The sequence below is a fragment of the Oncorhynchus nerka genome, unplaced genomic scaffold (assembly GCF_034236695.1).
Source record: "Oncorhynchus nerka isolate Pitt River unplaced genomic scaffold, Oner_Uvic_2.0 unplaced_scaffold_981, whole genome shotgun sequence".
In the NCBI taxonomy this organism is placed as follows: Eukaryota; Metazoa; Chordata; class Actinopteri; order Salmoniformes; family Salmonidae; genus Oncorhynchus; species Oncorhynchus nerka.
Window position 1 is genome coordinate 94214 of NW_027040312.1, and position 12500 is coordinate 106713.

The window sequence follows — 12500 nt, forward strand, 5'->3', positions numbered from 1 at the left end:
CGGTGTGTGTGTGTGTGTGATGGTGTGTGTGTGTGTGTGTGTGATGGTACGGTGTGTGTGTGTGTGTGTGTGTGTGTGATGGTACGGTGTGTGTGTGTGTGTGTGTGTGATGTGTGTGTGTGTGATGGTACGGTGTGTGTGTGTGTGTGATGGTACGGTGTGTGTGTGTGTGTGATGGTACGGTGTGTGTGTGTGTGTGTGTGTGATGGTACGGTGTGTGTGTGTGATGGTACGGTGTGTGTGTGTGTGTGTGATGGTACGGTGTGTGTGTGTGTGTGTGATGGTACGGTGTGTGTGTGTGATGGTACGGTGTGTGTGTGTGATGGTACGGTGTGTGTGTGTGATGGTACGGTGTGTGTGTGTGATGGTACGGTGTGTGTGGTGTGATGGTACGGTGTGTGTGTGTGATGGTACGGTGTGTGTGTGTGATGGTACGTGATGGTGTGTGTGGTGTGATGGTACGGTGTGTGTGTGTGATGGTACGGTGTGTGTGTGTGTAAAACCCAAAGGAGAAGGAGGAGGGCCCTATAGTAGAGCCCTGAGGGATACCAACCCTCAGACATGAAACTGTAACTCCTGTCGTCAGCTTACTGTGTGAGGAACACACACACACACACACATACCATCACACACACACCATATGTTGTACAGTACACACAGCTAAGTGAACAACATCCCCCTTGTTTAGCAGAGAGGGCACTTTAGCCTTTAGACAAACACTGACACACAGCCTTGAGCCTTCATCAAACACCTCTCTGATTCTTTCGCCCTCTCTCTCTCTCCGTCCTCCCCTCTCGCCCATCTCTCTCTCCCCCATCTCTCCCTCCTCCATCTCTCTCCCCCATCTCTCTCCCCCATCTCTCTCCCCCATCTCTCTCCCCCATCTCTCCGTCCTCCCCCAACTATCTCCTAACGATCCCCCAACTATCTCTAACTATCCCCAACTATCTCTAACTATCTCCTAACAATCCCCCAACTATCTCTAACTATCCCCCAACTATCTCTAACTATCCCCCAACTATCTCCTAACGATCCACCAACTATCTCTAACTATCTCCTAACTATCTCTAACTATCCCCAACTATCTCTAACTATCACAACTATCTCTAAATATCCCTAACTATCTCCTAACGATCCCCTAACTATCTATAACTATCCCTAACGATCCCCTAACTATCTCTAACTATCGCCCAACTATCTCTAACTATCCCCCAACTATCTCTAACTATCCCCCAACTATCTCTATCAAATCAAATACAATTTTTATTTGTCACATACACATGGTTAGCAGATGTTAGTGCGAGTGTAGCGAAATATCTCCTAACTATCCCCCATCCCCTAACTATCTCTAACTATCCCCCAACTATCCCAAACTATCTCTAACGATCCCATAACTATCTCCTAACGATCCCCCAACTATCCTCTAACTAACTATCTCTTCACTATTTCTTACTCTTTTCTTAACTATCTATAACTATCTATAACTATCTATAACTATCTCCAACTATCCCCCAACTATCTCCAACTATCCCCCAACTATCTCCAACTATCCCCCAACTATCTCTTAACTATCCCCCAACTATCTCTAACTATTCCACAACTATCTCTAACTATCCCCCAAATATCTCCTAACTATCCCCCAACTATGTCCTAACTATCCCCCGACTATCTCCAACTATCCCCCAACTATCTCTAACTATCTCTTAAATATCTCCCAACTATCCCCCAACTATGTCCTAACTATCCCCCAACTATCTCTAACTATCCCCCAAATATCTCCTAACTATCCCCCAACTATCCCCCAACTATGTCCTAACTATCCCCCAACTATCTCCAACTATCCCCCAACTATCTCTAACTATCCCCCAACTATCTCTAACTATCCCCCAACTATCTCTAACTATCCCCCAACTATCTCTAACTATCCCCAACTATGTCCCAACTATCCCCAACTATCTCTAACTATCCCCAACTATCTCTAACTATCCCCCAAATATCACCTAACTATCCCCCAACTATCTCTAACTATCCTAACCCCAACTATCTCCAACTATCCCCCAACTATCTCTAACTATCCCCCAACTATCTCTAACTATCCCCAACTATCTCCTAACTATCCCCCAACTATCTCTAACTATCTCCTAACTATCCCCCAACTATGTCCTAACTATCCCCCAACTATCTCTAACTATCCCCCAACTATGTCCTAACTATCCCCCAACTATCTCTAACTATCCCCCAACTATCTCTAACTATCCCCCAAATATCTCCTAACTATCCCCCAACTATCCCCAACTATCCCCCAACTATCTCCAACTATCCCCAACTATCTAACCCCAACTATCTCTAACTATCCCCAACTATCTCTAACTATCCCCCAACTATCTCTAACTATTCCACAACTATCTCTAACTATCCCCCAACTATCTCCTAACTATCCCCCAACTATGTCCTAACTATCCCAACTATCTCCAACTATCCCCCAACTATCTCTAACTATCCCCCAACTATCTCTAACTATCTCTTAAATATCTCCTAACTATCCCCCAAATATCTCCTAACTATCCCCCAACTATCCCCAACTATCTCTAACTATCCCCCAACTATCTCCTAACTATCCCCCAACTATCTCTAACTATCCCCCAACTATCTCTAACTATCCCCCAACTATCTCCTAACTATCCCCCAACTATCTCTAACTATCCCCAACTATCTCCTAACTATCCCCCAACTATCCTAACTATCCCCAACTATCCCCTAACTATCCCCAACTATCCCTAACTATCCCCCAACTATCTCCTAACTATCCCCCAACTATCTCCAACTATCCCCCAACTATCTCTAACTATCCCCCAACTATCTCCAACTATCTCCTAACTATCCCCCAACTATCTCTAACTATCCCTAACTATCCCCCAACTATCTCCTAACTATCCCCAACTATCTCCTAACTATCCCCAACTATCTCCTAACTATCCCCCAACTATCTCCTAACTATCCCCCAACTATCCCCCAACTATCTCTAACTATCCCCCCAACTATCTCTAACTATCCCCCAACTATCTCCTAACTATCCCCCAACTATCTCCTAACGGTCCCCCAACTATCTCCTAACTATCCCCCAACTATCTCCCAACTATAACTATCCCCCAACTATCTCTAACTATCCCCCAACTATCTCCCAACTATCCCCAACTATCCCCAACTATCTCCAACTATCCCCAACTATCTCCTAACTATCCCCCAACTATCTCCCAACTATCCTAACTATCCCAACTATCCCCCAACTATCTCCTAACGGTCCCCCAACTATCCCCCAACTATCCCCCAACCCCCGACTATCTCCAACTATCCCCCAACTATCTCCTAACTATCCCCCAACTATCCCTAACTATCCCCCAACTATCTCCTAACTATCCCCCAACTATCTCCTAACTATCCCCCAACTATCTCCCAACGGTCCCCCAACTATCTCCCAACCTATCTCCAAACTATCCCCAACTATCTAACTATCTATCCCAACTATCCCCAACTATCTCCAACTATCCCCCAAACTATCCCCCAACTATCCCCCAACTATCGACTATCCCCCAACTATCCCCAACTATCTCCAACTATCCCCCAACTATCTCAACTAACTATCTCCCAACTCCCCCGATCTCCCCAACTATCCCCCAACTATCTCCAACTATCCCCAACTATCTCCAACTATCCCCCAACTATCTCCAACTATCCCCCAACTATCTCCAACTATCCCCCAACTATCCCCAACTATCTCCAACTATCCCAACTATCTCCAACTATCTCCAACTATCCCCCGACTAATCCCCCAACTATCTCCAACTATCCTCCAACTATCTCCCAACTATCTCCCAACTATCCCCCAACTATCTCCAACTATCTCCAACTACCAACGCATCGCAAGTCTTAACTGGAAAAAGTATATATTTATATTTACAAAATAATGGTTGACTGTATTGGAAAAACTTCCAGTGGAACTTTTACCCCAAATATCCTGATATATACAATATACTGTTTATATACAATATACTGTTTATATACAATATACTGTTTATATACAATATACTGATACAATATACTGTTTATATACAATATACTGTTTATATACAATATACTGTTTATATACAATATACTGTTTATATACAATATACTGTTTCTATACAATATACTGTTTATATACAATATACTGTTTATATACAATATACTGTTTATATACAATATACTGTTTATATACAATATACTGTTTATATACAATATACTGTTTATATACAATATACTGTTTATATACAATATCCTGTTTAAATACAATATACTACCCAATATACAATATACTGTTTATATACAATATACTGTTTATATACAATATAACTGTTTAAATACAATATACTGTTTATATACAATATACTGTTTATATACAATATACTGTTTATATACAATATCCTGTTTATATACAATATACTGTTTATATACAATATACTGTTTATATACAATATCCTGTTTATATACAATATCCTGTTTATATACAATATCCTGTTTATATACAATATCCTGTTTATATACAATATACTGTTTATATACAATATACTGTTTATATACAATATACTGTTTATATACAATATACTGTACAATATACTGTTTATATACAATATCCTGTTTATATACAATATACTGTACAATATACTGTTTATATACAATATACTGTTTATATACAATATACTGTTTATATACAATATACTGTTTATATACAATATACTGTTTATATACAATATACTGTTTATATACAATATACTGTTTATATACAATATACTGTTTATATACAATATACTGATACAATATACTGTTTATATACAATATACTGTTTATATACAATATACTGTTTATATACAATATCCTGTTTATATACAATATACTGTTTATATACAATATACTGTTTATATACAATATCCTGTTTATATACAATATACTGTTTATATACAATATACTGTTTATATACAATATCCTGTTTATATACAATATACTGTTTATATACAATATACTGTTTATATACAATATACTGTTTATATACAATATACTGTTTATATACAATATACTGTTTATATACAATATACTGTTTATATACAATATCCTGTTTATATACAATATACTGTTTATATACAATATACTGTTTATATACAATATACTGTTTATATACAATATACTGTTTATATACAATATACTGTTTATATACAATATACTGTTTATATACAATATACTGCCCTGTTTCCACATCTGAGTGGTGATGCAGTCAGACCCTGTGATCTGACTGGGGGGCCTCTTCTGTGTGTGTGTAAGTAATTCCCAAAGCGCCTCTCAGGGGCTGACCCCAAATAAAGAGCAGGAACCCTTAATCTGAGGGCCCCGTCACACACACACACACACACACACACACACAGGGATAAAGGGTGAACCTCTGTCACGGGCCAGGAATCAAACACATGGAGGAGGAGATGGGGGGAAGGGGGAGATGGGGGAGGGAGGGGAGATGGGGGGGAGGAAGATGGGGGGGGAGATGGGGGAGGAAGGGGGAGATGGGGGAGGAAGGGGTAAAATAATAAAACTCGCATGCAAATATACTCTTAGGACTTTAAGAAAACATCTCCTATCTCCTCTCCCTAGCCCCTATCTCCTAGCCCCTCTCCCCAGCCCCTCCCGCCTAGCCCTCTCCCCTCCCCTTCCCTAGCCTCCTCCCCTAGCCCCTATCTCCTAACCCCTATCTCCTAGCCCCCATCTCCTAGCCCCCATCTCCTATCCCCCATCTCCTATCCCCTAGCCCCCATCTCCTAGCCCCCATCTCCTATCCCCTAGCCCCCATCTCCTATCTCCTATCCTCCTAGCCCCTATCTCCTAGCCCCTCCCCTAGCCCCTGTCTCCTAGCCCCCATCTCCTATCTCCTAGCCCCCATCTCCTATCCCCTAGCCCCCTCCCCTAGCCCCCATCTCCTAGCCCCATCTCCTAGCCTCCCCCATCTCCTAGCCTCCTCCCCTAGCCCCTATCCCTATCCCCTCCCCTAGTCCCCCCCATCTCCTAGCCCCCTCCCCTAGCCCCTATCTCCTAGCCCCCTCCCCTAGTCCCTATCTCCTAGCCCCCTCCCCTAGCCCCTATCTCCTAGCCTCCTCCCCTAGTCCCCATCTCCTCCCCTCCTTCCCCTAGCCTCCTCCCCTAGTCCCCAGCCTCCTCCCCTCCTTCCCCTAGCCTCCTCCCCTAGCCCCTAGCCTCCTTCCCTAGCCCCTAGCCTCCTCCCTAGCCTCCTAGCCCCCTCCTTCCCTAGCCTCCTCCCGTCCTCCCCATCTCCTCCCTAGCCTCCTCCCCTCCTTCCCTAGCCCCCTCCTTCCCTAGCCTCCTCCCCTCCTTCCCTAGCCTCCTCCCCTCCTTCCCTAGCCTCCTCCCCTCCTTCCCTAGCCTCCTCCCCTCCTTCCCTAGCCTCCTCCCTATCTCCTAACGGAGGGAGGGAGACAGATGTTACCTGTCTGTCTGTCTCATAGGTACCCTAATTAACAGAGGAAGAAAGAAGAGACAAAGTGAGAGGAGGAGGAGGGAGAGGCGGAGGAAGGAGAGGAGGAGGAGGAGGGAGAGGAGAAGGAGGAGGAGGAGGGAGGGGGAGAAGAGGAGGAGGGAGGGGGAGGAGGAGGGAGGGGGAGGAGGGAGGGAGGAGGAGGAGGAGGGGGAGGAGGAGGAGAGGAGAAGGAGGAGGGGAGGAGGAGGGAGAGGAGAAGGAGGAGGGGGAGGAGGAGGGAGAGGAGAAGGAGGAGGGGGAGGAGGAGGGCTGGCAGTTTGTCACTGAACACAACAACAGAAGAGAGGAGGACTGGTAACCTGTGTGTGTGTGTGTGTGTGTGTGTGTGTGTGTGTGTGTGTGTGTGTGTCGTCTAGCGGTGAGAACAGAACGGAAGTGTACGTGTGGCTAATGAACCATGAACACCCAACTCCCCTGGGTTGAGAGACACACAGAGAGAGAGAGACCCTGAACAACAAGCTTCTCAGGAGACGGGGGGGTTGAAGCCTGATAACCTAAAGAAGGAGATGAAGAACAGACCACCACAGAGAGAGAGAGAGAGACAGAGAGACACAGAGAGAGACACAGAGAGAGAGAGAGACAGAGAGACACAGAAAGAGAAAGAGAGACAGAGAGACACAGAAAGAGAGAGAGAGAGACAGAGAGAGAGAGAGACACAGAGAGAGAGAGAGAGAGACAGAGAGACACAGAAAGAGAGAGAGAGAGACAGAGAGACACAGACAGAGAGAGAGAGAGAGAGAGAGACACAGACAGAGAGAGACAAAGAGACACAGACAGAGAGAGACAAAGAGACACAGACAGAGAGAGACAGAGACAGAGAGAGAGACACACAGAGAGAGAGAGACCCTGAACAACAAGCTTCTCAGGAGACGGGGGGGTTGAAGTCTGATAACCTAAAGAAGGAGATGAAGAACAGACCACCACAGAGAGAGAGAGACAGAGAGAGAGAGAGAGAGAGAGAGAGAGAGAGAGAGAGAGACACAGAGAGAGACAGAGAGAGAGAGAGAGAGAGAGAGAGACACAGAGAGAGAGAGAGACAGAGAGACACAGAAAGAGAAAGAGAGACAGAGACACAGAAAGAGAGAGAGAGAGACACAGAAAGAGAGAGAGAGACACAGAGAGAGAGAGAGAGAGAGAGAGACAGAGAGAGAGAGACAGAGAGAGAGAGAGAGACAGAGAGAGAGAGAGAGACAGAGAGACACAGACAGAGAGAGACAAAGAGACACAGACAGAGAGAGACAAAGAGACACAGACAGAGAGAGACAGAGAGAGACAGAGAGAGAGAGAGAGAGAGACACAGACAGAGACACAGACAGAGACAGACACAGACAGAGACCCTGAACAACAATCTTCTCAGGAGACAGGGGGCAGACAGGGTGGTTGAAGTCTGATGGAGAACAGAACACCACACACAGCTCCTCTCCTCAGCGACGGTATCCCTTGACAACCCTCCTCAAGTGTAACCATCCTGCTGCCTCCAGTCCCACCAGATACCCTCCCCACGCTGAGGGAGGGAGAGAGAGGAGGGAGGGAGGGAGAGAGGGGAGGGAGAGAGGGAGAGGAGGGAGAGGGAGGGAGAGAGGGGGAGGTGAGGAGAGGGAGGGAGGGAAAGGGGGGGAGAGAGAGGAGGGGGAGAGGGAGGGAGGGAGAGGGAAAGGGGGGGAGAGAGGGAGAGGAGGGATAGGGGAGAGGGGGAGGGAAAGGGAAGGAGAGAGGGAGAGGAGAGATAGGGGGAGTCTCTCTCTCTCTGTCTGTCTCCCTCTCTCCCCCCCCTCTGGAATCAAACCAGGGTCTGTAGTGACGCCTCTAGCACTGAGATACAGCCCGGGATAGAACCAGGGTCTGTAGTGACACCTCTAGCACTGAGATGCAGCCCGGGGTAGAAACAGGGTCTGTAGTAATGCCTCTGGCACTGTGATACAGCCCGGGATAGAACCAGGGTCTGTAGTGACACCTCTAGCACTGAGATACAGCCCGGGATAGAACCAGGGTCTGTAGTGACACCTCTAGCACTGAGATGCAGCCCGGGGTAGAAACAGGGTCTGTAGTAATGCCTCTGGCACTGTGATACAGCCTGGGATAGAACCAGGGTCTGTAGTGACGCCTCTAGCACTGTGATACAGCCCGGAATCGAACCAGGGTCTGTAGTAGACCGCTGCGCCACACGGCAGCCCCATTAAACACACAAACGAGAGAGGAAGAGGCCCCTGACCCCCTAAACAGAGTGTCTGACACCGAGGCGACACGGACGGATTAACAACGCTATACATGACAATGGAGACGGGGTGTGTGTGTGTGTGTGTCAGACGCCCTCCTCAGTGTGTTTAACCTCACAAAGGGGGAGGCCAGAGAGCATGGGTGATGTCACACACACACACACACACACACAATAACGATAATGTGCAAAAAAATATATAAATTGCGATTTTTGTGCCAAATATTGTGATTTTTACTTTGCGATTCTACATCAAAACATCCGTGGTAAACTGTTGGAATCCTAGACATAGAACGATCATTGGAATTTTGGGTTGGAATTACAGCGGGGCGCTTGGAATGCAGTTTTGTTGGCATGACGACGAAAGAAAAATAAAAGGGAGGAGAGTTTGTGACAGAGTAGGAACCAAAGTGTTGTTGGTCAGTGTTTCCCATGGGACCTTGATTATATTGAAATTCGGACAAAATATTTTAGAATATTATTGTCCTTTTCCTCTCTGATTAAGAACAAGCTGTTGCACAAAACAATGCTGTTCTACTCTGCCAGCTAGCTAGCGATTAGCATTATGGGACAAACACACAAACAATGCTGTTCTACCACTGCTAGCCAGCTAGCTAGCGATTAGCATTAGGGACAAACACAAAAACAATGCTGTTCTACTCTGCCAGCTAGCTAGCGATTAGCATTATGGGACAAACACACAAACAATGCTGTTATACTCCACCACTGCTAGCCAGCTAGCTAGCGATTAGCATTAGGGACAAACACACAAACAATGCTGTTCTACTCCGCCAGCTAGCCAAACCCCCCCCCACCCCCATATCCCCTTACCCCAACCAAACCCCCCATATCCCCTTCACCTTACCCCAACCAAAACCCCCCCCCCCATATCCCCTTCAAACCTTACCCCAACCAAACCCCAACCCCCCATATCCCCTTACCCCAACCAAACCCCCACCAAACCCCCATATCTCCTTCATGCCTTACCCCAACCAAACCCCCCCCCTTCACACCTTACCCCAACCAAAACCCCCATATCCCCTTCACACCTTACCCCAACCAAACCCCCCCCCCCCATATCCCCTTCACACCTTACCCCAACCAAACCCCCCACCCCCATACCCCCTTCCCCTTACCCCTTACCAAACCCCCCACCCCCCCTTCACACCTTACCCCAACCAAACCCCCCTTCACAACTTACCCCAACCAACCCCCCCCCTTCACACCTTACCCCTACCAAACCCCCCCACCCCCTTCACACCTTACCCCAACCAAACCCCCACCCCCTTCAACCACCTTACCCCAACCAAACCCACCCCCCTTCACACCTTACCCCAACCAAACCCCCCACCCCCATATCCCCTTACCCCAACCAACCCCCCCCATATCCCCTTCACGCCTTACCCCAACCAAACCCCCCACCCCCATATCCCCTTCACACCTTACCCCAACCAACCCCCCATATCCCCTTCACACCTTACCCCAACCAAACCCCCCTTCACACCTTACCCCAACCAAACCCCCATATCCCCTTCATGCCTTACCCCAACCAAACCCCCCACCATCTCTCTTTCATGCCTTACCCCAACCAAACCCCCCCACCATCTCTCTTTCATGCCTTACCCCAACCAAACCCCCACCCCCATATCCCCTTCACACCTTACCCCAACCAAACCCCCCACCCCCATATCCCTTACCCCAACCAAACCCCCCACCCCCATATCCCCTTCACACCTTACCCCAACCAAACCCCCCATATCCCCTTACCCCAACCAAACCCCCCCCCCCCATATCCCCTTCATACCTTACCCCAACCAAACCCCCCAATATCCCCTTCACACCTTACCCCAACCAACCCCCCATATCCCCTTCACCTTACCCCAACCAACCCCCCCCATATCCCCTTCACACCTTACCCCAACCAAACCCCCCACCCCCATATCCCCTTCATGCCTTACCCCAACCAAACCCCCACCCCCCCCATATCCCCTTACCCCAACCAACCCCGAAATCCCCTTCACACCTTACCCCAACCAAACCCCCACCCCCCATATCCCCTTACCCCAACCAAACCCCCCTTCACACCTTACCCCAACCAAACCCCCCATATCCCCTTCACACCTTACCCCAACCAAACCCCCCATATCCCCTTCATGCCTTACCCCAACCAAACCCCCTCCCTTCACACCTTACCCCAACCAAACCCCCCCCTTCACACCTTACCCCAACCAAACCCCCCCATATCCCCTTCATGCCTTACCCCAACCAAACCCCCACCCCCCCCCTTCACACCTTACCCCAACCAACCCCCCCGCATATCCCCTTCCCCATCATCTCTCCCCCTGTTTTAGCAGGCAGGGCAGGTGGCCAACCTGTCAATCAAACTTCCGTCGCCACGCGGCAACGCCATGGAGACCAATTACCACTCAGCAGGGGCGCGGCCTGGAAACCGCACGGCAACCACATGGTCCAATCACGAAAGGGACCAGTGCCAAAAGAAGACTGTCTCGGTGTGTGTGTGTGTGTGTCTCGGGGTGTGTGTGTGTGTGTGTGTGTCTCGGCGTGTGTGTGTCTCGGTGTGTGTCTCGGTGTGTGTGTGTGTGTGTCTCGGTGTGTGTGTGTGTGTCTCGGTGTGTGTGTGTCTCGGTGTGTGTGTGTGTGTCTCGGTGTAGTCTCTAGGTGTGTGTCACTAGGTGTGTGTGTGTGTGAGAATCAGTGTGTCTCGATGTGTGTGTGTCTCGGTGTGTGTGTGTGTGTCTCGGTGTGTGTGTGTGTGTGTCTCGGTGTGTGTGTGTGTGTGTGTGTGTGTGTGTCTCGGTGTGTGTGTGTGTGTGTGTCTCGGTGTGTGTGTGTGTGTGTCTCGGTGTGTGTGTGTCTGTGTGTGTGTGTGTGTGTGTCTCGGTGTGTGTGTGTGTGTGTCTCTGTGTGTGTGTGTGTGTGTGTGTGTGTGTGTGTGTGTGTGTGTCTCGGTGTGTGTGTGTGTCTCGGTGTGGTCTCTAGGTGTGTGTGTGTGAATCAGTGTGTGTGTGTGTGTGTGTCTCGGTGTGTGTGTGTCTCGGTGTGGTCTCTAGGTGTGTGTGTGTGAATCAGTGTGTGTGTGTGTGTGTGTGTGTGTCTGCGCGTCTCGGTGTGTGTCTGCGCGTCTCGGTGTGTGTGTGTGTGTCTCGGTGTGTGTGTGTGTGTCTCGGTGTGTGTGTGTGTGTGTCTCGGTGTGTGTGTGTGTGTGTGTGTCGTGTGTGTGTGTGTGTGTGTGTCTCGGTGTGTGTGTGTGTGTGTGTCTCGGTGTGTGTGTGTGTGTCTCGGTGTGTGTGTGTGTGTCTCGGTGTGTGTGTGTGTGTCTCGGTGTGTGTGTGTGTCTCGGTGTGTGTGTGTGTGTGTGTCTCGGTGTGTGTGTGTGTGTCTCAGTGTGTGTGTGTGTCTCGGTGTGTGTGTGTGTGTGTGTGTCTCGGTGTGTGTGTGTGTGTGTGTGTCTCGGTGTGTGTGTGTGTGTGTGTGTGTCTCTGTGTGTCTCGGTGTGTGTCTCGGTGTGTGTCTCTGTGCGTCTGTGTGTGTGTCTCTCTGTGTCTCGGTGTGTGTGTGTCTCAGTGTGTGTGTGTGTCTCGGTGTGTGTGTGTGTGTGTGTCTCGGTGTGTGTGTGTGTGTGTGTCTCGGTGTGTGTGTGTGTCTCGGTGTGTGTGTGTGTGTGTGTGTGTGTGTGTGTGTGTGTGTGTG

The 12500-nt window shown here is 48.4% G+C and overlaps 1 protein-coding gene across 1 annotated transcript in view; it reads right to left on the reverse strand.

Moving 5' to 3' along the window:
* LOC135570326 (zinc finger CCHC domain-containing protein 7-like) overlaps nt 1-12500 on the reverse strand; it is a 126244-nt gene that overhangs the window by 66869 nt on the left and 46875 nt on the right. The gene's annotated exons all lie outside the window — the stretch shown is intronic.